Source organism: Ochotona curzoniae, unplaced genomic scaffold (genome assembly GCF_017591425.1).
Source record: "Ochotona curzoniae isolate NIBS_2020 unplaced genomic scaffold, NIBS_Ocur_1.0 contig_43, whole genome shotgun sequence".
Taxonomy (NCBI): domain Eukaryota; kingdom Metazoa; phylum Chordata; class Mammalia; order Lagomorpha; family Ochotonidae; genus Ochotona; species Ochotona curzoniae.
The window spans coordinates 17,781,347-17,808,159 of record NW_024466218.1 but is presented as its reverse complement, the minus strand read 5'-3'; the positions used below and the strand labels follow the sequence as shown (position 1 = coordinate 17,808,159).

The 26,813-nt window shown below is 40.1% G+C and overlaps 1 protein-coding gene and 1 long non-coding RNA gene across 2 annotated transcripts in view; one reads left to right on the top strand and one right to left on the bottom strand.

Annotated features, from left to right (window-relative positions):
- SETBP1 (SET binding protein 1) overlaps positions 1-26,813 on the bottom strand; it is a 338,546-nt gene that overhangs the window by 122,965 nt on the left and 188,768 nt on the right. The window lies entirely within an intron of this gene.
- Positions 13,509-26,015, top strand: LOC121159657. Its single transcript, XR_005884402.1, has 3 exons — positions 13,509-13,586; positions 24,367-24,537; positions 25,815-26,015. It is a non-coding gene; the product is annotated as an uncharacterized LOC121159657 (long non-coding RNA).

The following is a 26,813-nucleotide window of genomic DNA, read 5'->3' as shown; positions in this document are numbered from 1 at the left end:
TCTGGAAATGTATGTGCCGTGATACACTGTTCAACTTCACAAAGGACCCTCAATGTCACTGACAGGAAATCACACAGGTCCTTCCACCCAGGAAATCCGCTTTCTACATTACTCTCGCCTGACTCGTCGCCATGCGGACAAAGCCAGCTCTGATGCCACCTTGTTCATAAAGTCTCTCCCTGCCATTTATCCCTCTCTCCCTTGGCCTCCAGTGATGCTCTGTAGAGCCTACAGGGCTTAGCACAGGCAGCCTTCCCGAGCAGTTATTTGTGGCTGCTCTCCCTCCTGGGCTATAAATCTTTTCAGGAGATCTCTTACAACATTTAGTACAGCTCCCAGCAATGGCACCTGTACTGACTATGATGATAAAAAATGTGGAGGCACTTCAGAAGTTACAGAGCTCCACTGAAAGCAAAGTGTTTGTGCTCCAACTCCAGGCTTCCCTCTGCTCGGTCATTAGCCAACTTCTCATAGACAATCTGTGACCTGCTGCCACAAGAACCTTGACCTAGTCCACACAGGCGACGTCTGGTCCCCCTGCTCAGGCTCACAGGCTAAACTCAGAGGAACTGAGCCATGTGCCAGTTAGTGATGCTAGAGACTGCTGAACTGTCAGGATGACAGTGCAACTAACTTATGTTTCAAATCGTGTTTGGAAGGTAGTATGGGAATTCAGCAGTCACCACTTACAGCTTATCCACAACTGAATTAGCTTCATTTATAAATTAAGGAATGGTTATATTAAAAGAAAAAATGTACAATTTGAGGATGAGAGAATGAAAATGTTTTAAAATTGATGTAGCCTGATCACTTGCTTTTATGAATGAATGGGAATTAATAAACTAGAAAATAGGAGAAGTCATCCAACTAGTTAATGATAGAGTGAGGAATGGAACTCAGGCCTCTGACTTGCCAGCTCAGCTCCATTTCCACTAGACTACTGGAATATCACCGTAAGTGATAATTATTATTACCATTTTAGTAGATGAGCATAAGGGGGAAAACTGAAGAACTAACGCTGGGCAAGCAAGCCATTTACCCTGAATTAAGGCCACTGGGGCTCTTCTGGGGACGGGTCACTAATTAACCACTGCCCCAGTGCTAAGGGCCGAGTCCGATGGACATGAATGCAGGAGCTCTTCTGCAGGCCCCAGCCGCAGCTGCTGTTCTGGAAGGCTCTCACCACTGTGACGACTGACTGAGGCGACAAATCACACTGCATAGACTGCAACAATGGATCACTACCTGCACGATGACAAATCATCACATAGATTGCTTTAATTTAAAGTTTTAATTATTTACTTTAAAGGGAGAAAGAGAGATTTTCCATCTTCTGGCTCACTCCTCAAATGGTCCAACTGGTTGAGGTGATCAGGGCAAAACCAGGCACCTAGAGCTCCGTCTGAATCTCCCACATGAACGACAGGGGTCCCAAACCTTGGGCCATCCTCTGCTGCCTTTCCATGCACATAAATGGGGTCAAATGGGAAGCAGAACAGTTAGGACTCAAAATAAGTGATAAACTAATGATCTCATATTGGATACCACCATTGTAGGGGACAGCAGTAACTCATTGTGACCCAGTGCTGGCCTCAGAGCTTATTCTTAACCCCCTGAGTTTTTTCAATATCTCCTCTTTTTTTCTTCCTAAAGATTTATTTATTTATTTGAAAATACAGATATGCAGGGGGAGTAACAGGATCTTCCATTTGCTGGTTCATTCCAAAAATGGCAAGAGCAGGGCCAGACTGAAACCAGGATCCTACAACTTCTTTCAGGTCTCTCACGTGGGTGCAGGGGCTCAAGCATTGGGGCCATCTTCCACTGCTTTCCCAGGTGCATTAAAAGGGTGGATGGAGGGTAGAGCAGCTGGATCGTGAACCTGCAGCCATATGCAAATTGGCACCCATATGGGATGGCAGTGTCAGAGGTGGCCGCTTCACCCACCAAATCACAATGCTGGCCCTACTGTAGCTCATTCCACACATTTTCCCTCTTTCTGATGGGTTTTGGCAAATTTTAATCCATCTGTAAGATGTGATTTGAGTCTGTCTTGTCACACAGGGATTTAACAAATAGTTTTCAAGTGAGAATGTCAGGGTCAGTTCTGGGTTGCATAGGTGAGCAGTATAATGATCGGAATGATTTTATCCTCTCCACAATTAATGTGTTGGCAACTTTACCGACAATGCTACAGACTGGAAGACAGAACACAATCCATTCCACATTGCTGAATACATTGATGCTGCATTAAAAAATAAAAGCTTGCAAGAGTAGATTGGGTATCTCCTGCTCTTCTGCAAGGGTCACACTAATGTTCCTCCTGTTGTTTAGAACTCAGCGAATTCAAGCAACCAACTTTGAAACCACACAAGGCCTTCACCCAACAGCACCTTGACCTTGCACTTTCCACCCTCCAGAACTGTGAGTAGTAAATGATCATTCATTATCACCCATCTTAGGTATACTGTTAATACAATCAGTGGAAAAAAGTCTCCCTGCTCTCATGAAGTTGCAGTTCTGGTTGGGAGAAAGGAGATATGAAAACAAAGGAAACACTATATTTATATCTAACATGTTGACAGAGATGTACACCCTGATCCCCGGGTGTGTACAAGTATACATGAATTTACATACAAGTGCCCACTCTACACTGACGCTACATGCATGTGTTTCACATTAGTTATTAAGAAAAAGTAAAACAGGATCTGGGGACAAAGTTTAAAGGGAGGGTGTTGGGACAGGTGGGGCAGCATATCAGCTTATGTCACCACTTGAAACACCGCACCCCATACAGCTTCCTACTAATGCACTTGGAAGGCATGGGGACCCAGACAGAGTTCTGGGCTCCTGGCTTCAGCCTGGTTCAGATCAGATTGTGGTGAGTATTGGAAGAATGAACCACTGGAGGGGGACTGTTCTTTTTCTCTCTTACTCTCTCTGTTGCTCTCCTTTCCTACCTACCCCTCCTTCTCCCTTTTCCTTCCCCTCCCCGCATTGGTCACTTTTTCAAGTAAATGAATAAATCTTTAAAACAACGATGGATAGTGGCATTTGAACAAACTTATCCTGTATACTCTTTCTGATAGGTCAACATATAAGCAGAGACCTATGTGACATGAAGGCTCACTTCATTACACAACTTGTACCTACAGGGTGGAGACCTTAATTGTCTAGCAAGTTACACTTTTTTGATAAGTTTTGAAACTGACTTCCTGGTCCTTGTAGTCCAAACGATGGCTACACAAAGGAGAAGGAAATGGAAATCCGAGTGTCTTCACTCTAGGAATTGATCACTGTACCGGTGTTTTTATCTCAAGCAAATTTCAAAGTTGATACCTTTCCCAATAAGAACAGTCTGCTAACTGCTGATGTATCATGACAAATTGCTTTAGGAGTAAATGAAACTTCAACAAAGAAGCCGCTGCAGTCATTTGGAATGCTCAGTCCAATGGCAGTGCAGATAGGACATTATCTTGAGTCTAAAGTTGTTAACTAGAACCCAAATTCCCACTCCCTGTATTAGTCATGTATTTATATACGACATGTTTTCCTATTCTCAACAATTCTTCAAACTAGACAGACCTGAGCAAAATGGCTAGAACTGAATATGTTCAATGTTAAGCAAAACCTTTATGTGTTCGAAGCCAAACCGTTACTCACTGAGGTTCCTTTCTCAGCATTTCTGAACAACAGTCAGCCATTGCTGCTTTTACATTGCCAAGGAGAAGAGATCAAAGACTGTCAAAACAATGTCTTCTGCTTCTCGGTGGCTGATGGCTTGTCAGTGTCAGATGAGTTGACTTCTGTGCCATCTAGCTATTGCCAGGTGCTCTTCTCCCTGGGACACTCTCCTGGAAGGACTGACACTGGGCCACAGCTGAGAAAACCATCCACAGAGAAAGCCTGGCCCAGGAGAAGCAGAACTCCAGGTGGCTCCAGCTGAGCCTGGACCCTCTTCCTGAAGCCACGGTGCTGGCTCTATCTCAGTGACCTCTGCCCACATGTCCCCAGGAAGCTTAGCCAGAGCATGGTGGCCATATCCAACTGTAAACACAGAGTCTGCAGAGGTCCTGGCTGTCCTGTGAGTTATTATTTTGAAGTAGATTGTGTGGATTCATTTAATCAAATTCTCTGACAACTGTTTATTGAGAAGAAAGTATGGTTAGCCCAGCGGCACTGGAAGGGATTTTGGCTTTCAAACATCTAATCTACTCTACTAAGCCCTCCAAAATGCAAACCAAGGGCAGAGTGCTCTGGGCATGCCATGGTAAAAAAAAAAAAGCCCATGTAAGGGCACGGGAACACCAATAGGCTATTTAGACACAAGTCCATTGCCATGGAGGCTGAGCTTTTCCAGCATGCCAGTCCTCTTGTTTCTTTTTCAATCCTGACTTTTGGGAGTGCCCAAAGTCATGCTGAATGACTTCAGAGATGTTTATTTGGATTGAGATGCACTGACAACTATGATGATTTGGAAAATGGCTGATAGAATATATTTTATAATTGTCTAGTTTTAGATTTGGATATTAACTAATATTTACCAACAGTGTGATATGGAACAAACATCCATTGTTTTCATCCTCTATTTCCTCAAGTGTAAAATGAGGACAACAATAGCATCTTCATGGGGTTATAAAAGAAGATAGAAGAAAATAAAAGAAACGAAGCACTTTGTGCAGGACACAAAGTAAGTGGTAACAAGTGTTTGACTCTTTCCAAACTTTTTTCCTGCTTTAATCACATTCATTCAAGTAAATCTCTGCTCTAGATCTGCTAGCAGCTTTCTCTAAATTCCTTACTCAGCCACGTCTTTTCGTGTACGGTAATATCCAATTGCTGCTATCAATCACACAGATGAATCATGTTATGTGTTATTATTTTTACTATATTCATATTGATTCCTCAAAATAACGCTCTGGCACCACATTTGCTCCTGTGTTAGTGTTGAACATGTTACTGGGCATCCTGTTAATTTCCTTATGTAAATGTATTAATTGACTCACAGGTTAGTTGAATGACTAGTATCCCCCGCTTGATATGAACATCTGTGTGGTTGGTGGAAAAGACTTCAAATTGCTCCCCAAGCCACTAGGTGAAACTCCAGAAATCTTCCAGAGCTTACATCTCAATTACATTTCTAAGATCACGAGAACTGTTTGGAGAGCTATCATTAGGAACATGAGCGAGTGGATGCAGTTCAGTGGGAAAGTTCCCCACACTTTCTTAGCCAATACCTTGCTGTACTGGGAAACCTTGGATGCACTTTCTTTACATGAATTAGACAAGATTTCTTCATCATTAGCTTCCACAATTATGTAAAAATCATGCCTGCTTACATTTATGATGTAGTAATGGCATCAGTCATAACTTGAGCCACTTATTTACATAGTACATTTTGGTATTTTCTTCACGACTCCTTTGCTTGTCTGTGAACTGTTAAAGAATTCAAACCGACCTGGATTCAGATACTCTACCACTTCTCAGAATGTGTCCCTGGGGTCCTAGAACTCGGGGAGTTATAGCCCAGACCACTGCATTGGAAAGTCAGTGCTGGTTCAAGTCTTATTCCCGCCAAACAGTTTGGTTAGAATGAACTTATGTCCTTCTCCCAAATCTTGTCCTTCCAAAAATCTCACCTCAGTCTCAAATTAATTAAGAAACAATGAAAGTGATGATACTATCTTAATTTCCCTCCATCACCTCTTACCATCACTGTTTAGACTGTTGTATGAAATGCTACTCTTTCTGGCTGAATAAGGTAATAATTACTGAAAAATCCAGTCCTTGTCTGCTAGTTTTTGCCCATCAAATAGACACTATGACTTTGATCCTTTCCTGCAAACAAAACAAAAACTCCAAACCCTAAGATGTAAATTAAAAATAAAACTTCAAAACTTAATGCTGAAACAAAATGTTACACAATGTGTGGTGTCTCCACTTATCCTAGTGCACTCTGTATAGTCTAAGAACATCTCCCAGACAACAGAGCCTTGCTGCATGAGTCATATTCTGTCTAAGAGCAGTGAGCTCACAACCAGCACTCCAAGATGATCACTACTTTTGGAAGTACAGCATTCAGAGTGCAGGTAACTCTCAACATGGCAAGTTATTGGACATCTGTGCAAACCATTCAGAAGTTACAAAAGGAAACCACACAAAAACAACCAGAAAAAAACTTCTGAGCCCAGAAAGGGCAATGACAGTGAATTCTTAAGCTCAAAGTATTGTATACCAAGTCTAGAGTCTGGCTGTTTAAAGGTTAAACATGCACACAAACAACAACAACAACAAAAACTACAGATATTGAAAGCGATAAGTTCTGAGAACCCCTCTTGAGACCTGGATTGTTTTTTATTCTCACCACAATGGTACACATGAACTAAAGCAATGAAAAAAAGAAGAAGAAGAAGAAAAATGGTGGGGAAGGAAGATGCTAGCCACTGGCAGGACACTTGCCTGTATCACTGATGCTAAGACATTACTCATGTTCTGGCTTGCTTTTTATCGAACATGGGGTGGTTTCAACTCAGTTTAATTCACATGGGAGGAAATGGCCAGTGTGTGGGCAAACAGTTTGTGCTGTTAACTATCCATATAATAGCTTCTTTCATGTTCTTGACTCAAGCAAAGACACAAAGGCTTGGGAAAAAAACTGGTCAATCCGGGTTTCGCCCAGATGAAACCTGAAGAGAATGAAAGTAGGAAAGAACACCTCACTTGACCTGGATGTCCCTCCTCATTCTCATCGCTGTTGCTTGAGTCAGTCCCTCTCTGTTGTCAGTCATCAAGTGGCGCCCTGTTATTACAGAACATCAGCAGGGCTGGTGGCAGGTTCCATCATGAAGATCATAGAATTAAATCAGTATGTCTGAATTGAGTGGCTGCTTAACAAGCACTTAGAAAAGAACAGGAACTGTCTGGGCATGGTCAGTGATGCCTGAAACCAGAAGGCAAGCTGGTCTCAGTCTTAGGACAGACCAATCAAATGACTATGAAAGCTGGGGCTAGTGCTTGCAAGGCTAAGCGGAGCTCAGACAATGGAACCTACAGCGTGTTTCTTAATATCCTGGAAGGTGTTTCCTTGAAGGCACATGATCAGGACACTGCCAATGACACCCATAATTCTCAGGTGCTGTGAGATAATTCTCTAATTTCCCATTTACAGACAGCAAGAGAATATCATTTGAACCAAAATGACAAGGAAAAGACTAAAAGAGAGGTGTCTTAAGGTGTCTTTGAGCTCAATCCTGGACATACCCCGGGCCACCTGTTGATTTCTGTGACTTTCATAGGTGCCTTAATTCTGCTGTCTAAAAGAGGGATAGCAATGAATGGGGTATGTTTACAAGGCAATGGTTACAATTAAATAATTGCAGGTAAAACACTATGCAGTAAGGGTTGGTTAACATAATGCTGAGCGTAACACCAGTTACTAGAAAGGACAAAGAAGAGGTCCTGTTGTGTTGGTTCAGCTTTTGAATGCTCTGAGCCCAGGAGCAAGAATGTCACTATGCCCCATGCTAAATTCAAAAGGAGTTTGAATGGGAATGCTCACAGGCTGGATGGTTACCATGATGGTCCCATTGATATCCTCGCCCCTCTGGGTTACCTCTGCAGCTAATTGGCAAAATAAAAGGAAGCACAGCAGATACCCAGAAAATGGGATTTTTAGGTAGAAGATGAGTAGGGTCTATAGCAACAGGAACACACATGCTCCCCTGAATACTGCCTAGACAAGAGACTTTCCAATTCCCTAGGCACAGCCAGTAGCCAAAGGAATTCCTCCATTTCTCTCCACTTCTGCTCGCTTTCCCTCCTTTCACTTTATTCCTCCTTCTTCCTACCCCATGGTACAACAGGTGAGGTGCTTTCTCTTACCACAGTCAAAATATTGTAGCCTAACAAAGGGATACAACAAGTGACAGAAGCGGTCCAGTCCTGATATAAATTGGTGATGTTGTAGTCAGCTTTGAGCCCAAAGGCATGACTGAAATTGATTGAATCATAGAAAGTGAGTTGAAAGGTGCAAAATAAGGATGAGAATCAGGCAAGGTCATATTTTGAGTCTTCAGACATACTCGATAGACAGGGGTTATTAATCTTCTTAAAGATTAGAGGTTTAACAAATGTAAGAGGGTTTTCTTGCAGAAATTGACAAGCTGATTCTGAAAGTCATATGTAAATATCTGGAACTCCTAGCAGACAAAAAATTACTGGAAGCGAAAAGCAAAGTTGAGGATCCACTTCAAATTTTAAAATTTGCTACAAAGCTACAGAAATCAAAGGAACAATCCTGGTATAAGAATGGACATATAGATCAATAAAACAGAACGAACCAGGCAGAAATAAGTCCTTGTATTTATTGTTCATGGTCTTTGACAGAGGTATAAAAGAATAGGGTTGTGAAAAACACACAAATAAATGTAGCGATAACTGGAGGAGGATTAGAAGGGAAAGGAGAGGAAGGAGCAGAAGAGGGGAAAGTAATAATAATAGAAATCATACTTTACACCAAATGTTAAACTTACAATGAACAATAGAACTAAATTTAACAACTAAAGCTGTAAAATATTTGAAAGAAAAAATGATAGCAATTTTTCCTGTGCTTCGCCTAAACAAAGCCTTTGCGAAGCTGATACCAAAGCAAAACAACCAGATAAAAATAAACTGGACTTCATAATATCAAAACCTTCAATGCTTCCAAGGTTATCATCAAGAAACCAAAAAAAAAAAAAAAGAATAGGAACAAGTATTTGTAACTCACTGATCTAATAATGAGGTTATTATCCAGAATTGCAACGCAATGAAAAAGATGAAAACTCAGGTAAAACATGAAGAAATTTTGAGTAGATCTTTGTTGCTCTACAAATGTATATATGACCAGAAACCCAAGAAACGTTGGTACTAAGGGAAACGCAGCACACCAAACCCACAATGAGATACCATTTCATACTCAGCAATGTGACCATACACTCAATTGTCCATCGACTGGTGAATAGAAAACAAGCTGTGGTATATCCCCAAACAAGCCATTATTCAGCCATAAAGAGAAGTGGTGATGCACGCTAGAGCTTGAATGAACCCTGAAACCGTTGTTAAGTGAAAGGAGCAACACAGGTAAGAATCCCTACTAGATAACTTCATTTCTATGAGCCATCCAGAACAGAGAAGTTACAGAGGCAGCGTGATTTAGTGGTTACCAAGAACTGGAGAGAGGTGGAGCGGGGAAAAGTACAGGGTTTAAAAAATAAATAAACTATCTGGAATTAGACAGTGGATTTGATTGCATACAAATATTAAATATATAGAAAAAACTTCATTGTGCATTTTTTTTCTTTTTAAAAAAGACTTATGTATGTGAAACGCAGAGAGATGTAGGAAGAGAGAGAGAGAGATCTCTTGTATCACTTTTCAAACAATGGCAACTGCTAAGGCTGCGCCAAGACTATGTCAGGATCCAAGAGTTTCTCCGGGCCTTCCATGTGGGGGCAGCGACCCAAGCAGTTAGGTGATCTTCTGCTGCTTTCCCAGGCAAGTAGCAGGGAGCTAGATCAGAAGTGGAGCAGCAGGACCTCTAACTGGTGCCCATATGAGATTCCAGCACTGTAGGCAGCAGCTTTATCCACTATACCACACTGCTATCACCACACACTTTTAAAAGGGTTATTTTTTTTATGATGTGCAGACATATTTCATTAAAGCTCCTACTGAAAACATAGACACAATAAAATCTAAAAATGGGACACAAGACTATCCAATCACAGACCTGAAAACCCAACAGCACTCCTTAGACTGTCTAGTCGTTGAAGTTCATTCTTACCCCACTTTGTTTTCTTCTGTTGAATCTTCCTTTAAATTTTCCCTTACATGCTGAGTTTTGTAAGTTTTTCTAAAATCACTTCCAGAGCAAGGAAAGTATTAAACAAATAAACATACGAATCAATCTAGCCATTTTTTTCCCTGACTCCACTTAGGATACTCCCTAGTACCTTGGAGTTTATTTTATTTTATTTTTCAGTTTTAAAGAGGAGAGGGCATTTCTTTCTGTCCTATGGCAGTTTCTCTTTTGATACAACTGAGATATGAGAGGTATGTTTTTCTAAGATACTTTCTGTTAGCCATTTTCTCCGTTCAAGTTTCACATGATGAAATACGTGCATCAGAAGAAATTAAAGAACATGAAAATGTTAAGAAAGATGTAGTGAAAGTGAGTTATTTCTGTGGGTGCTAAGACCACTATTGCAAAAAGAAAGAAGCTCCAATTTTCTCCCTTGGATCTTCTTCAAAAAATAGTCTGTAATGCTGCAACTGTTGTTTCTCCAGTTCCTGGGCTCCTACTAAACCACGTAAGATCCACAACCCCCTCCGTTTTTGCAGACTCATCTGAAAATGCAAAGATTTCCAGTGTTTGCTGGAGCTGCACTTAGGGCTCGTGACCCTACCGTGCACACACAATCTGACCACCTGTTTATTTGGATTCAGTTTTCTTACACAACGACCGACCATTCCAGGCAGCAGAACTCCTGCTGGCTACAGGCAGAGGAAACGTGCTGACAGGTGCTGACAGGTGCTTCTGACCACTGGCTGTGAGTTGAGGGTGCACAGCGAAAACATTGTGGAGATAGATTCTGATCCAGAGCCCATGGTAACATCTGGAAAATCCTGGCCAGAAGGAAAAGGACTGGGAAGACTTTTCCAAGGGCAGCGTCCAACTCTGAGGGAATAACTTCTCTGATGGTTCTCTAGGTCCATTCACTTCTGTGTGACTCCTCCAGATGGAGGTCTGGGATGTAGAAGCCTGCTATGGCTCAGTGGCATCTGAAGAACTCCACATGGGGTCATGGCATCACCCCAGAGGTGGCAGGGTCTTAATGCTTTGATTGACTGCATCATCAGTTCCAGCAAGGTGCTGCAGCACTCAAGGCAGAAAAGCCCATTCTTCAGTGCCTTTGGTAGGACAGCCTTGTGCTCATTAAGGAGTTCTGTTAGGATCCACACCTGAAATCTGGGTCCTGGGCATTAATTACCTAACTAATTTCATCGTGACTCAGTCAACAAGAATTAAGGTGTGACAGGTCAGGTGCTAAGAACTGGAACAATGAGGCATTCACAGTTCCATCATCATATACGCTGTAGGAGTCATAATTCAGGCTTTTGAAGCCTTCTAGAATAAGTTTACTTTCTCTTTTATCAATCTGTTTGCTAACACTGCCATGTCCCCATACCTTTCCGTGCTCAGGAACAACATCTCCAATTCCAGGCATTCTTTATCCGTGGCCATAATATTTGTCTCCTACCGCCTTGGTCAATCTTCATCTGTTGCAGCTCTTGGTTTACAATATTTTTTTTTAAATACAGTCTCCAGACATTTGCCCTAGCTGAGCTGGACCACTCTCCTACCCTAAACCCACTGCGTTTCTTATTGTGAACACTTGCACTGCTATTTATGGGGACCACGTCCTCCTTTCTTCCTTTTAATCTAAAGTCATCTACAATTTGTGTCACAGATTGTTATCATTTCATGAAAAAACCGTCTATTTCTTGAACATGTGGCTAGATTATATTTCCTACATTATCTTGAGATACATGTGGCTACAGAATGTATTCGTCTATAGAATGTGAGCAGGACAGACAAGCACCCAATTTTAAGTCTTTGGGAAAACAAATATGCTCTGTCAAGTTCCCATTTTCTACTTTTTCCAAGTTGGTGCAAGAACACAAGACCCTGGCAGATGGTGGAGCCATGTGATAACAGGAGTGTGGGTTCCCCAGCCACTGCGGGATGCATTGTTTAAGCAACCTAGGCTACCCTGCCTTTCCCTTTATTTCAGATGAGCTGGTACCAAGTTAAATCTATTACAGTTTAATAAGTACTCATACAATTAGTTTTAATATCACGACAGGATTTCACATTGAGAAGTCTGTGAATACAGACTTCAATCTGAGAGGTTTCTGTTTTCTTTGTGTTTGCAGTAACCTCATTTATAATCACTTTGGCATCTCTGATTATTGGAGAGGGGACTGTCAGGCCCATGGACTATTGGAAGCTTGTGAAATCATTTGGTCTGCCCTGCTAAGGCAACCACAAGTGGGGCTCAAAATTATAAGTGGGCACAAAGAATAAATCTATAGCAGGCTAATTTTTAAATTGATAATTTTATATGGTCTGTGATGTTATCATTGTCCTTGGAAAAAAAAATTTAAAAAAGGTTTCCCACTCCTGAACAGCAGGAGTATCCATGGGAGGATGAATAGAGGCAGCATATGCCCAGAAAACCTCAAAGGAGCAAGCACTGGCCCCTCGGCATGAAGCAATTGATAGCTCTCCTTGCCTGTTGTGTTTTATGTATATGTGTGGTGAGAAGCTAAGAAATCTTATGCATAAACAAAAAAAGTAGTCACCAGGGGGCCATTTATTTAACCTTTATCTTTCTAAAAGAGGTAGTATCATTGATTTTGTAGCATGCTCCCACACTAGACCTAGTCTCCAAAGTAATTATACTTCCTATTTGTAAAATTCAATTCTGCTTAATTCATTAATTCACCCAACTGTGTACCTTGTTTTGCAACCATGATGGTTAGTCTGCTATAGACTCAGTACTCTAACAAGCTTTATAAAGGATATTAACATTCTGAACATAGGACTTGAGGTAGAATAAATCTTGCAATTTAATGCAGAGACAATTATATAAAAAGGAGAGTAAATGAAATACCAAGCACTAAGTGTCTTCATACTATAAATGAACAGTATAGATATTAAGAACTAAATGGGATGGAGACTGAAAAATCCATCCAATTTAACTAGTACAGTATTTATTGAGCACCTATTATGTGACATTAATGGATTTTTTCTAGTGTTTGCTAGAGATTATAGTTTCAATGGCATTCATTTTCTATCTAGCCTGTGTGAAGCACTGGAAACAGATACTTGTAAGAAACTTACTGTAGACAGAAAGGGACTATAGGATATGTGCTATAGCAATAAAGATAATGATATTTGTCGCACAACGTATTCTGTCTTTTGTACCAAATCTTTGAGGGTAAGAGCTTAGCCTTGCCTGTCTCTGCTTCTTTCTATTTCATGATTAGAGCCACCCTCATAAAGTCTCCTTTTGCTCCCAGCAGGCTAGTTTATAAGTTCTTTGAATGGCTGCACATCATTCAACAACAGAACCTCCCTACTCAGTGGGCTTGTAAATGAAGAGGATCTAAGTTGTTAATAATGTTAGTTCCTGATCTATGTCTTTTCCTTGACATCTCAGGGCAACCGAGGGAAGATAAAGTGTTCTGGAAGCCATGTGTTGGACAGCAGGTGTATACATATCAGACAGACTTTGCTAAGAATGGAAGGGAGACAGGGCCTTCATTGTACTCCAAAACCCATTTTTCACAGGGGAAGGATTGGAAACATGTTGGAGTATTTACTGTGAGTAAACGTTTAACTGATTCAGAATTAGTGTTCATTTGCCCTATCTGATAATGGTAATGTGGTTATGTAAGGGAATGCCCTCAGGATTAAGGGATGCATGCTGAGGTGGGTAGTAGTCCATAGCCATGTTGCCTGCAATCTGTTTCTTAAATGGGTAAGTAAATTTAATCAGTTTGGCAAATGTTAGTAGTATTGGAATCTAGATATAAGGTACACAGCTGTTCATTGTATTAATATTTTCAATTTCCTGTGTTTTAGAACATTTTCATGGTAGAAAAAAAAGCTGTTTAGAAAATGTGTATCTATCATATGTAATTTGGTTCAGGGAGCTGGAAAGCCTGGTTCAAGGTTCCCCAGCCCACCCACCACACCTCTGCTTGTCTTTCAATGCTTGAGTTCTGAAATTCTACCTTCACGGTCCCAAGCAAAATTTAGTTGAAGAATTTTATTCATATTCAAGTGTACATATACCAAACTATATTATCAGTTAATCTATATTATATACAAGTAAATATATGATACAGATATTATCAGCATGAGAAGCAGTTAATTCCCACCTAGGAAATGAAGGAAAACTAAAATTACATTATTAGCTCAAGTGAGAGAGCTGAGTCTTCTCAGAGTGTCAAATGAGACAGCTTTTGTTCTAGCATTAAAGAACCATATGCAGCCCATTGTTTTATGGAGTTAAGTGGATTCATATGTTAAATTTAAGAGGCTGGGGCAATGAGGAATTTTGTTTATTTCTACTTTTATTTGGCAGAATATAAAAGGTACTAGATTCAGGACTGAAAAACTTGGGCTCAAATCCACAACTTTCCTGGTACCTGCCAAGTGCCCAAGGGTAATCGTTTTAAATGCCACTCAATCTCCATTGGTGATTGTGGCAGCCTTTCCCAAGCAGGACTGACAATTAAGCCTCATTGCCCTAACTCAGTGGGTCTCCAGAATATGTTCGGAAAAACCTGAATGACTGTTGAACAAAAGTGCAGGGACGGCATCCATGGTAGGCTTCAAATGGAGTTAAAAAACTCATTTCTCCCAAGTTCCTAGGTGATGGTTTAGATGCCGTATTTTCGTGAACTGATGCTCTCATTGTATATAATGAACTGATGCTTCTCCTGTGCAATAAAAGTGGTACTAGCTATGAAGCAGCCTGTGGAAAATGGAGAAAACCAATCACTCAGATTGTTTTCTGTAAGACATTGTCCTCGCAGTCAGTATAGTTGTGAATGGATCAACTGGAGCAAAAGTTGGAAGTGTACTGGCCACTGTAAGGAGCATAAAGATGGGAGACTGTCCACTTACCAACCGCCAACTGATAAAGTCTTAAGTTTATTTTTTGCTTTATACTTTGACATCATTGAATTGCTTTGTTTTAGGTTTTTGTTTTAGTGCTCAAAGCTAAGCTACCCATCAGAATCACCTGTGTAATGACTGAAAATTTCTGATTCAGTTTCTGATGCGTGAAGTGTCAGGCAAGAAATGTGGCCCTGAACTTCCAACAGGCAAGATCGATGCTGCTTGTGTTTAGAACATTCTTTGAAACCGTCAGATCATTCACCTTGCTTTCTTTGTCTTCCGCCTCTCTAGCCTCCAATCTAACAAACTCTGCCCACCAGTTTTTCAAACTAAAGTTTCATTGCAACACAGCTGCACTATTAATTTATGTCAGATTATAAGGGCAGAGCTGTATCACTGCAACAGAGACTGCAGGGCTGGCAAGGTTTTAAATATTTACTATAACAGCTCTTACTGGAAAAAGTTGGTCAGCCGCTTCTTTCTTCTCCTTAACCATAATATTTATTAAATATACTAGAAACAAGGCACTTTATAATCATAATACATAATAATAGCAGTATTTTGAATTTATACTAGTAGTTTATATATATATATAGTATGACAGACACTTCAACGCTTGATATGGCATAATGATCAGATCGGGGTATCAGGCTAACGCAGATATTTAGATATTCTTACATTTTACTTTCATAATCATATAAATCAATTCTGAGTTTCTTTCATCTCACAGGGAGAAGCGGCCTAAAGGCACATCGAATCTGAGTCAGATCAGTGGCAAAATTTGTGGAGATTAGTGTACCATAAAGTTGAAGATGCTTGATCAAAAACTAAAGGTTCTAGAATACTGCATTGACCCAGGTGGCAGTTCTTCTAACTGTGGGGCCCTTTGTGGCAGTAGAAGTGGAAATCCCGTGGAGCTGGTCCTGAACGTAGTGTCCCATCCTGGATCTAAACTTTGGAGTTCAGCCCTATACCATGCCGACCAGGGAGCCTCCCAGGCCATGGCCATTGGTGCCTAGATGCCATGTTGACGTTTGGATACAGGACCTCCTCGCTTGGGAAACCACCCCGAATCCATTTCTAGCACCTTACATCATGACTCCCTCTCCATCCAACTCTAATCTCCTTAGGGGAGGAACACATCCCTGAATTCCCAAAAAGCTTAGCATCTGAAACCTACTCAATAAGTGTGATTATTTACTTATAGAAAGATTTGCTCCCTTGTCCTAGAAAAGATTTAAAACAGTACTCCCTCCTTTGTTTTAAAAAAAAAATACTGTTGGATTACAACATATCAATCCAAAAGGCAAAAGCATAGAAAATCATTGTGGGAATTATTATAACTCTACAAATAAGGAAAAAAAAAACTGAACAAGGATTTTATATTTTATTTTTGTCACAATGGAAAAACATCACAGAAAGGGTAAGCATGTAGCCTGGTGGATAAGAGGCCAAATAAGGGACATGTGTCCCAGAGCTGTGCACGTGGCTTTGATTCGTGGCTCTACTTCTGACTTCAGTTGCCCGTGAATGCAGATGCTGCATCATCTGGGTTCCTGCCACCCATCTGGGAGACCTGATTTGAGTTCTCAGCTCCCAGGTCCAGTCCTCCAGCCCAGGACAAGCAACTGGGTGGTCAAACAGAGGGTAGAAATTCTCTCTCTTGTCTAATGTGGTCCTCCCTCTCCAATGGATCAGCCAATACATTTTTTGAACTATATTTTTAAAACTCATAGAATAATCCAGGTTAGAATCTGATGTTCTCCCACAATGAGACCCTGGGTTATTCTCCAAACTTACAAGAGGAAGTCTTTCTGTTGGGGCATTCCCTCTATGAGGTATAAGTAACAGCAGTTCACAAACACAGGCAAAACCAAGGCATGGTCTTGTGAAAGAATGGAGCATCTCAAGCTTTTTGATCACTATATCCTCTGAGCATTTAGTGCCACTCAAATATTTTGCAATCACTTCCCTTAATTATAGAGAAAACATATTGGTGTGATGTGGGTGCTTAGGGCATCCCCTCCTGCTTCCTTTTTTCTGTTTAATCAAGAATTTGAATCACCTTTCAGCTTTCTAATCCTATAATCCTAAAAGGAATTTACTCTGCTGCAAACTCTGCTGCACAAGACTCTGTACAGTAGAATCTGCAGTGCTTTCACAGACAGGGAGAAGGGACAGAGAATCCTGGAAGACTGTTTCCTGGCTTTCATCCAGGAACAGGAAAATCAGGGCCCTTTGAGAGATTCACTTTAGCTAATATTCCAGAGACAGGGATCCATGAGCCCTGCATTTGATCCACTTCAAGCACATGCAAGATTCTAACATTTTGGATGCTTTCCATTCTTGCCATACAAAATTGCAATTCAGAGACTGGAGACACAACTGTTACTTCTCTCTGAGGCAGTCTTCAAAACATTCATGCAAAAATGCATGTCAGGATACATTTAAATACCAGAATGATAGATTCGTGCTTGTTTTTGAAGGACTATTCTATTGTAATAATATAGGGGAAAACAGTTTGGGGGGGGGTAGGGGAGGATGGAAGTGGAAATCTATGAGCCTCTGGAATGAAAAATAAAAAAACAAAAACACAAATGTGTGAATTTAACAAAATTGCAACAAAATCAAGTTCATTTGCCCCAAACGTTTGGAAGGATTCTCAAATATAGCTATCATCTCTTTATCATCTACATAACTGTATTTTAGTTTAATTAGGTGTACTAAAATTTGAGAATGTGCTGTGTTACTCTATTACATATTGAGCACTCACTAGTGGTTAATAGTATAACCCAGTTTCAAGATTACAACTTATGGAAGATTAAGTATTGGTGTAGCTAAAATGACCCTTGATTACTAAAAGTCATGGCTGTGCGATCCAGAAAGTACGTGCAGGAACAACAAACCAAGCACCTACATACACGTAACCATACTGGGTGACAGGCAGAGGCATCTTGAAAGGCAGGGGCTTATCTGAATCCAGAGACACATCTCTGAAGTTCAGGCAGTGTGACGGTATTGGACACACCACCAGCAAATGCCTATATCTCCAGCATTCTCAACTATGCCTCTGCAGAACACTAGAAAATTCTTGGACTCTCAACAGTTTAATATCCAAATGTTACCAACTCAACACACCAAGAAGTGCAGTAAAATGTTTTCTAAGAGCTTGGGTCTTTGACTTTCGTTTGGTAAATGTCTTCATACATGAGAAAAATTCTAAAGCCCATGACTAGGCTGCCATCCCATATTAGGCCTAAAGATGTCTTTCTCCACCTGAAATGATGATCCTGCTGTATCACCCACACAGACGCCCTGGCTCGCAGGCTGTCGGCTACATGCCTGCTCACCCTTTCCTATTTCCCTCTTCTCTGAAATCAGGAGCATTATTTCTGTGTTTCCCTTCCCCTCACATGCACCTGCAGTTTTTCTCACACAACTCGATTAATGCTATAGAGATGCAAGAGATGATGGCCTCTGCTTAATTCAAGGGACTCATCAGTAACATGAGTCAACGTGCTCCAGACACCGTGCTGGGAGGAATACAGATTTGGAAACAGCTCCTTATCGGCCCCAGTCACAAAATAGGGCAGACTTTCTCTCGGCGCATCCATATGCTCAGCTCACATGGATCAATAGGAGCACCATATTGTCTTCACAAACACTTTACATCCTCGCTCTTTCTGATACACAGATGGTCCAAATTGTTTTTCTTTTCTTTTTTTTTTCCCCCTTCAAGTGTAGAGATGTTTTGAGGCTTCAGCTGACGGTGAGAACAGGGAGACAATCATGGTGAGCCTCTCAGCCTCTGATGCGGGATATACCTCAACAATGTGGGTTTCAAATGGTCCCCAAAGGACGGTCTAGAAATGACGGACAGAGAAGTGCAGCAAGTCTGCAATGCATATGCCGTCTTAGCCTCTAAAATGCTTGTCTGCAGTAAAGCAGAAAGCCAAACTTTAGCAAGGCAAAGCAGACTCCCAACAGGAGTAATTCAACATGCTTGGAGTGACAGCTGGGGAAACATTTCTGATAAAGCCTCACTGGTTTGGTAGATGTGTGTGTGTGTGTGTGTGTGTGTGTGTGTGTGTGTGAGAGAGAGAGAGAGAGAGAAAGAGAGAGAGGAAGAAAGAATATGGTTGGGTACATTAACAACTGTATAAAATATCTGTAACCAATAACTATCAAGTAGAAAATGTCAACAAACTCGAACAGATGAAGAGACACATAAATAAGGGTGGTGATGAAAGCAGAATGATACAACAGGAAAAAAGATGAGTCTTCCACCTGGAGAAACAAGACCTGAATGTGCAGCAGGGAAGGCCAGGGAGGATGGTTCTGCTCAGGCATAGCAATAACCAGGGCCATCACAGGGACCTGGCGGGCTGAGTCTGCTGCAGCTCGTGTGGGGGCAGGTTCCAGTCATGGGATTTGTACTTCCTGTCTGGCTCCCTGCTTATGGCCTGGGAAAGCAACAGAGGATGGCTCAACTCCATGGGCTCTGCACTCTCATGGGAGACCCCGAAAAAGCTCCTAGCTCCTGGATTTTAGCTCTGGACTGGCCTGACTCTGGCTGCCATTTGGGAAGTGAACCTGTGGATAGAAGATCCTTCTTTCTTATTCTCTCTGTGTAACTCTGCATTTCAAATAAGGATAAATAAATATTTGAAAAACTCAACAACCAGCACAAGATTAGATTCATACCATTTATGTAACGTTAGTGGGTAGGAATAGGCTCGACGTAAAGATAACTATGAGACAGATTCAGCTAAATAAAAAGTGAAAAATGGAGACTATTTAGAAGCTAATAAACATTATGGAAGACAGAGCACGCTTTCATCAGAGGGGGATGTCATTGAAAACAGGCAAAATGGTGGACCTCTAAGACACCTAACAAACATCAAGTCAGATATTGGGTACCGAGAAACACTTTGTCCTCATTTCTTCAACCACCAATCACAGCTCACGTGCCTGGATCAGCTGGTGTTCAAGCAGCAGTTAGTAATGTCGAGACTGCAAATGTCATACCCGCACAGGGTTCTGCCAAATGTGTCAGTTCCCCTCGATTCTTTTCTTTTTCTCTCTTTGCGTTTTCGTTCCTTTTTTTTTCCTTTTTCTGTATTAATTTGAGGTTGAGAGGCTGTGTGGTGGGGAAGCTGAGGGATCTCCCATCCTGTGGTTCAGTTCCTACATGTCTTAGGTGCTTAGCTGGGAACTCAATCCAGGTATCCCAGTTACTTAAGTTATTCCCTGCTGCCTTCAGGATCTGAAATGGCAATCCACTGTCAGCAGCAGCCAGAGAAGAGAATCCAACTAGCCACTCTGGCGTGAGATGCAAGTTTCCTAAGTGCTTGGCTAAGCACGTGGGCCTCTTCCCAGCATTTTCAGTGATGGGATGATATTCTCATGAGAGAGTGTGTGTGAGAAAGGAGGAGGGAGGGTGAGCAAGGAAAAATGGAAAACTTGTTTTTACTCTGTCATTATAGTATATATTACACCAAATCCCCTTTAAAAAGGTCTTTGGATTTGCCTCTTGATATTAATAGCATATAATGCACATGAAGTGTTTTACTATTGAATTAAAATAAATAAAACTAAATATTATAATTATCCTGAAAAGAAATCATTTAGTCCTCAAATGATATGCTTAATACAAAGTTGTGAAGTTTGTAACTCAAGCAAAAATTCACCATTACCCATCTCTAGTTGGATGCAGACTAATAATTTATGAAGGGCTTGCATCATAACACCGCTGTCATCTTCCCACAGGGAGGCAGCGTGGGGTTATGGAAGTGGCACCTGTCTGTGAGTCCAGCTACTTGTTCCCACAAGATGCTGGGGGCCCCCCAGAGCAGCCATTTTCCCTTCCTCTGCCAAAAGTTACTGCCATTTTGGCACTCAATCACAACAACCCAACAGAGGAGACTGGACATTTGCAAACCCAATTATATTTGCGGACCCATGCTCAGAGAGGAAGAATAGATGAAGACTGGCATCCACGGATGGTCTCAGGTTATCCAAATTTTCAGTCACTTAGGTAGTGAATTCTACCTCCTCTCTGGAAACTGAACAAGTTTTTCAGTTGAGTTTTCCATTCTGAGTTAAATGAAATGGTCTTCCATTCCAGTGAGTGAAATGTATTTAGATTCCCTGATTCCATTACATATTCACATATTCTTTATGGATTCCTGGAAGTGGTCTTTTTGTTTTGTTTTGTTTTGTGTTTTGAAACTTTACCTTCTAATACTTACACATAATTTAATCAAGTGAAATAGGAGAATTCCTTTTTCAGACTGCCCAAGATGACTCTGAAAGTGATCATGGAGAGCAACGGTTTGTCTGTCTAATCTCTATCATTGTGGCTGAGATTCTACATCCCCATGATTAATTAAGAAAACAATTCTTTTTTCCTCTTTTTACGATTTTTTATCTAAGAGCTACAGGGTCCTTTAAGCATGCACATTTAGCTTCTGACAACCCACAAAGTGCAATATTATTACAGACATAGCCACTTGGGCAGATAAAGAGCACAGCCTGAGCAGGATCCTCAGGAATACAGGCCCAGGTGGTCTCTGTTTCCTAGGGAGGCAAACTGCATGCCTCCCCTGGGAAGAATATGCAAAACAAATTTATATTTACAATTGCTTCCTGTAAGGCTGGTTAAATTGAAGTCATTTTGCCAAACTTCACAAAGAAAAAGAGTACCATTTCCTGAATTCTCTGGCTGATTCTGGCAAAGAGCTTGGAGAGAAGGGAAGTGACTTGCTTGAGGCGATGAGTTAGGAATGTACAGAGCGGCTGAACGGAATCTCAATTGAAACTGGGACAGCTTGTATTTTGTATTTCAACCCTCAATCATCTCTTTTCTCTGTAAGATTATTCTCTTCAACTTCCTCTTAGATACAAGAAGCGTTCCCTCTGGCTGCTGATCAGGAGTTAAGAATCTGAAACTCAGGTTCCTGATGAGCCCTGTTTAACGACGGAGCAAAGGAATGGACAAAATCTGGGTTATTACCACATACAAGACAGCAATCCTCAAACTGCTCTTACCAAATAAAACAGTAAGAAAGCCATGTTTTGTACACATAAATTCATGTGTCTTTGGTGTTTGTTTCATGTATGTTAAAATATGAGCTCAAGAAACAAAATTTGCGCTAGAAAGCTTATGATATGTTTTTGGCATTTCTCTTCCTTCCTCTGACTCCATTTCTCTGATCTCACTGTATCCCTTCCCTACTTTATTGGTGTGCCCCTTTCATTTTTTTGTTTTCTCTCACTCTTTCTCCAACATTTATCCATTAAAGAAAATCCACAGTTTATTCACCCAAGTGCTCAGACCTGACCATCCACATGGGAGATGAGGAGAACGCTCCTGATCCCTGGCTTGGGTCTGGCCCAGTTCCAGTCATTGCAACCAGTTTGGGAAGGAACTAGCAGAAGGGCTCGCTCTCTATCTCTCTTTTTCCCCTCTTAGGCAGGGAGGTAGGGAGTGTGTGTGTGTGTGTGTGTGTGTGTTTGTGTGTTTGTATGTGTCAGAGAGAGAGAGAGAGATTGAAAACAACACAAAAAACAAACAACAAAAAAAAAAAACAAAAAAACAGGACGTATGAGGCTCTGTGCTAGTGAGCTTGTATTTGAATTTGACCTTTCCCAGTTACAAGTTGTATCTTCTGGAGCACACTTCCAAGCCTCAGTTTCCACACCTTGGAAATGGAATATTCACAGAAGCTACTCCAAAGGGTTGTTCTGAATGTTTGATAACTTGATGCAATTGTATATCCCTACTTGAGAAGTTTGAGACCAAAAACGTTTGGATGTTGGATTTTTCTGGATTCTATACCATTGGCATATTTATAATAGGTTATCTCACATGGGAACGGGACCCAAGTCTAAATATGAAATTCATTCGTGCATCACATTTAGTTCATACATATAGCCTGAACACAGCTTCATGTAATATTTTTAGTAATTTTGTAATATAACATTTTCAGAGTATGAAATTTTGCACATGTGGCATCAGATTCATGTTCAAACTTTCAGAACATTCATCATTCTGGATTTTGGATTTAGGATGCAGAACTTTATAGGAAAATTGCCTTTGGCGCACAAGTCCAGATTTCATTAGTCAATAAACATCATATAATACACATTTTTCTTATTAAATAAATTATTGAAATATGATATACTTGTGATGACATGAGCATAGATATATTGATAGTTTTTTTGATCCTGCTACACTTAGAACCTACATTATTTGTAGTATATTATTTATAGTACATTATTTGTACTATAAGAATCCTCATTAAAACAGCATATGTTCTAAGTACTGTAGCCACTCAGATTGTTTGCAGTTTTCTAAGGAATTAAGCAAGGATGGTTTGGGAGTAGATGACTCAACATTGTTCTGGAAAAAGGACTGATGATTTCACCAAACAATATGCTTTCATCATTGCTTGGTAGTCCAGGCATCATCAGAGATAGCAGAAGTTAAAACCGAACATTTCCATGGAGACTGCCAACAATCATACTTCGTTGGTTAGGACACATTTAGTCTACTCTGTCAGATTGGAGGCTCATGCATGGAGCGGGGATGAGATATCAGAACATACTTAGGGGAAAGGAAACGTATCTGAAGGGGATAGAGTCTATATTAATGCAGGACTTTATAAGAAAACTAGAGGTGAGTTGAAGAGAGCAAGTTTGAGGGGAACTCTGATTCTCTCAAATGGTTAAAAAATTATCATATGGATGAGAAAGAAAATTTTTCTGCAGGTGTTGTGACTGAACTATCACATAAAGGTTTCAACAAAATAGATTTGAGCTCTATTTAGAAAATGACTTATGAACAATCAAAGTTGTTAGGACACAAAATAAATAATGACCCAAAAGAGAATGCTGACCCTCCCTGGGAACATTCAAGGTAATATGAGATGACCCAATAGGTATGCCTAAGCAGATTTTTGAATTAGTAGCAAAATCAAGCCACTAAGAATGTCTTTCAAAACTATAATTTGACAGTCTACCACTTGAAAATGGCTTTAATAGGTCTAAAGCCATATCCATATGCATGGTGACATTATTCCCGTGTTGCTTACAACTGTCTTCCCCAATTGGCATGCTCTGTTTCAGTTCTGGAGAAGGCATTTTGCTTTCTCTCCATAATCCCCATCAACAATCAGCTGAGACATTCTACTGAGCCTGGAAACAAACAACACTTGGGTAGCCAAATAGCTTTCCAGTGATTAGACTCTGCCTTTATACAATGGAACTACTTCTCTACAGTGAAGAACAACAATGTTGCAGTTATGTTTTATTTGCTTTTCCTTCAACCTTTAATAAGAAACAAAATGAAAATAACTTGGGCTCCCTGTATACTCCTTACTTTTCCCGTTTCATGCCTAAAACTTGTCCAAATGTTTGCATGTACAAGATTACTTAAGATTCAGCTTATGAAACATTTGAGCTTCGTTTATGATGTTTCTTCTCACAGTGGCTCACTCCCCACCCTCAGCTATGAATCTGAGTTTCTCATCTTGTAGATGAGTTTGATTAATATGTCTGTTGATGATGTGCAAACTCCTTTGAGAAAATGTAAAGCAAAGTTCATTGTTCAAAATTAATGACTTTTCCAGTACCTATCTCAAGGCATCAGAACAAAAACCTCTGTAAAAGACAAGTGGGCTAAGGAGGAAAAAAATTGCCTCCATTGTACAGAAACTGAGACATTTGGACTTTCCAAAGAAGGAATGTGAGTTGGTCAACAAACATAGAGAGGCAAAATGGAAGCTTAAGCAGGAATCCAGGTAATATGATAAATATTTACAGTCAATTTGGATCATGTAGTTCTCCAACTCATCATTTTTTCTCAGGAATAGGATATTTACAGACAGTCTTAACTACGCGATTACAGGAACCTTGGGTCACTTCAGTGGAAAAGATTCACCCAAGATATTTTTAGAAGCTGCAGCCAGAGGCAAAACCCAGGGTATAATTTCTGCTCAGACCAAGGTTGCATTTATTGAGGCCCAATGCATCCTGCCCTTTCTTATGTTTACAGGCGTCTGGATCAGGAGGAGAAAGACAAAAGACATCTAGGGAGAAGTGACGTAGGGATGCATGGAAGGAAAGGCACATGGGGAGAAGCTTAGAACATTAGTCCACAATGCTTTCTAATCCTTTTGAAACTTTATCATCCAACTCCTTCTGCACACCTTGTGTCCTGGCCAGCACCTGAGGATTCCTTAGAGTATAAGAAATTGTATTGGAATATGGATTTTTCTCCCAAGAAATAAATGTAAGGGGAAGAAAAAAAATCAGGATGTCATTAAATGGTAGGTTTACAAAGACCTTCAAAGATTTCCTGGTCAAGTGGAACTGAAAAATTTTACTAGGGTAAAAATTTTGAAATGTGCGCACATAAAGCGGTCTTCAAAAAATCAGAAAATTTGTATTATGACTTATGCATGAATGTCATTTACTTTTCATGAACATTTTGAAGTAACCATCTATTTTTCAAGCCACTTGCCTTGGCTATTCTAAACCCTAAGCATTGCTATAACTTATGCACAATAGGTGCTTAATAATATTTGCTGAGGATGTGAGATGAAATGTAAATCAAATGCACATGATGAAACACAGCACCATTTATAGTACTTCATTTCACTGAATAGCTCCTTCTAGTGAATATGCTAGAGTTCTGTGTCTATTTAGAACTCTAGATTTGAAATCAGAAGACACAAGTAATTTCCATGCAAGTTTGGTCACTCACTAACAGTGTGGGCTTGCCATATTCATTTAGTCCCATCATCTTCAGGTCCTTAGAGCCAAATCATGGATAATAACAGTTTATGTCACAACTTTGAAGTGAAAACAAAATGCAGTAATCATTAGAAAATTACTTTTTAAGCAGCAAGGCTGCAGCCAGTGCATGATTAGAGGGATAAGTTACATTTAATAAGTCACCCTCTTAGTTTTCTTCTGTTGTTTTAGCTACTTTAGAGAATATTACAAATTAAAGAGTTAAGAGGAAAAATGGGTATATTTGTTGTATTAAAACCTACATCATGTATCATTTCAACAGGAACAACAGAAACATGACTGAGTGCCCCATCTTTTACCTCTAAGAAGATTCATATGGAAACACAAGACAACTCCAATAGCAAAAGCAATTTTGGACAGCAAAAACAAAGCTGTAGGAATCACAATACCAGACGTCAGCATGTACTACAAGGCAGCTATAATCAAAACAGTCTGGCAACGGCACAGAAATAGACATACGGATTAATGGAGCAGAATAGAAATCCCAGAAATGAACTAACACATCTACAGCCAACTAATTTTTGACAAACAAACTAAAGTCAATCTAGGGAGAAAGGGCAGACTCTTCAACAAATGATGATGGAAAAATTGGATTTGTGTGTGCAGAAACATGAAGCAAGACTTCTGCTTTGTAAAAAAAAAAAAAAAAGTCAACTTAAATGGATCAAGGATGTAAAGCTAAGACATATTTCCTTTACAGAAAATAGGATAACTTCTTAAAAGGAGAAAAATCAGGATGCAGAATGTCTGGCATCATACAGAATTAGCAGACTGTTAATAGTTGCACAGAGATGTTGTCCTCCTGCATGTCACGTAAATATTTCTACTCTTGAAGAAAGAACATAAAATCCAGCAAGTCCTTGGAGATAGACGCGGAAGTTTGAAAAGTTGTTGATCTAAAGGTTCAAAATTGTGGCGGAAAGTTTAAAAAGATCTATTATATAATATATGATTGCAGTTATTAACAAAGTAGTTTGTATTTTAACATTTAGATACTTTTAAATATTGTCATCACAAAGTAAGTATACATGGTAATATTAACTTAATGTATACTTTCTATAATGTATACATATACAAAACATCACATTGTAGAATATAAGCAATTTTTGTCAAATAAACTTGCTCATCACATTTTTAAGCTCCACATTAATAATGATAGAAAATTAAAATGGGGGATTTTTTTTCAGAAAAGCTGAGTAAAGAATTTCTACTTGTTAATTATCTGAGGCTTTCTATAAGGATAGCAATAAGTTCCCAATGT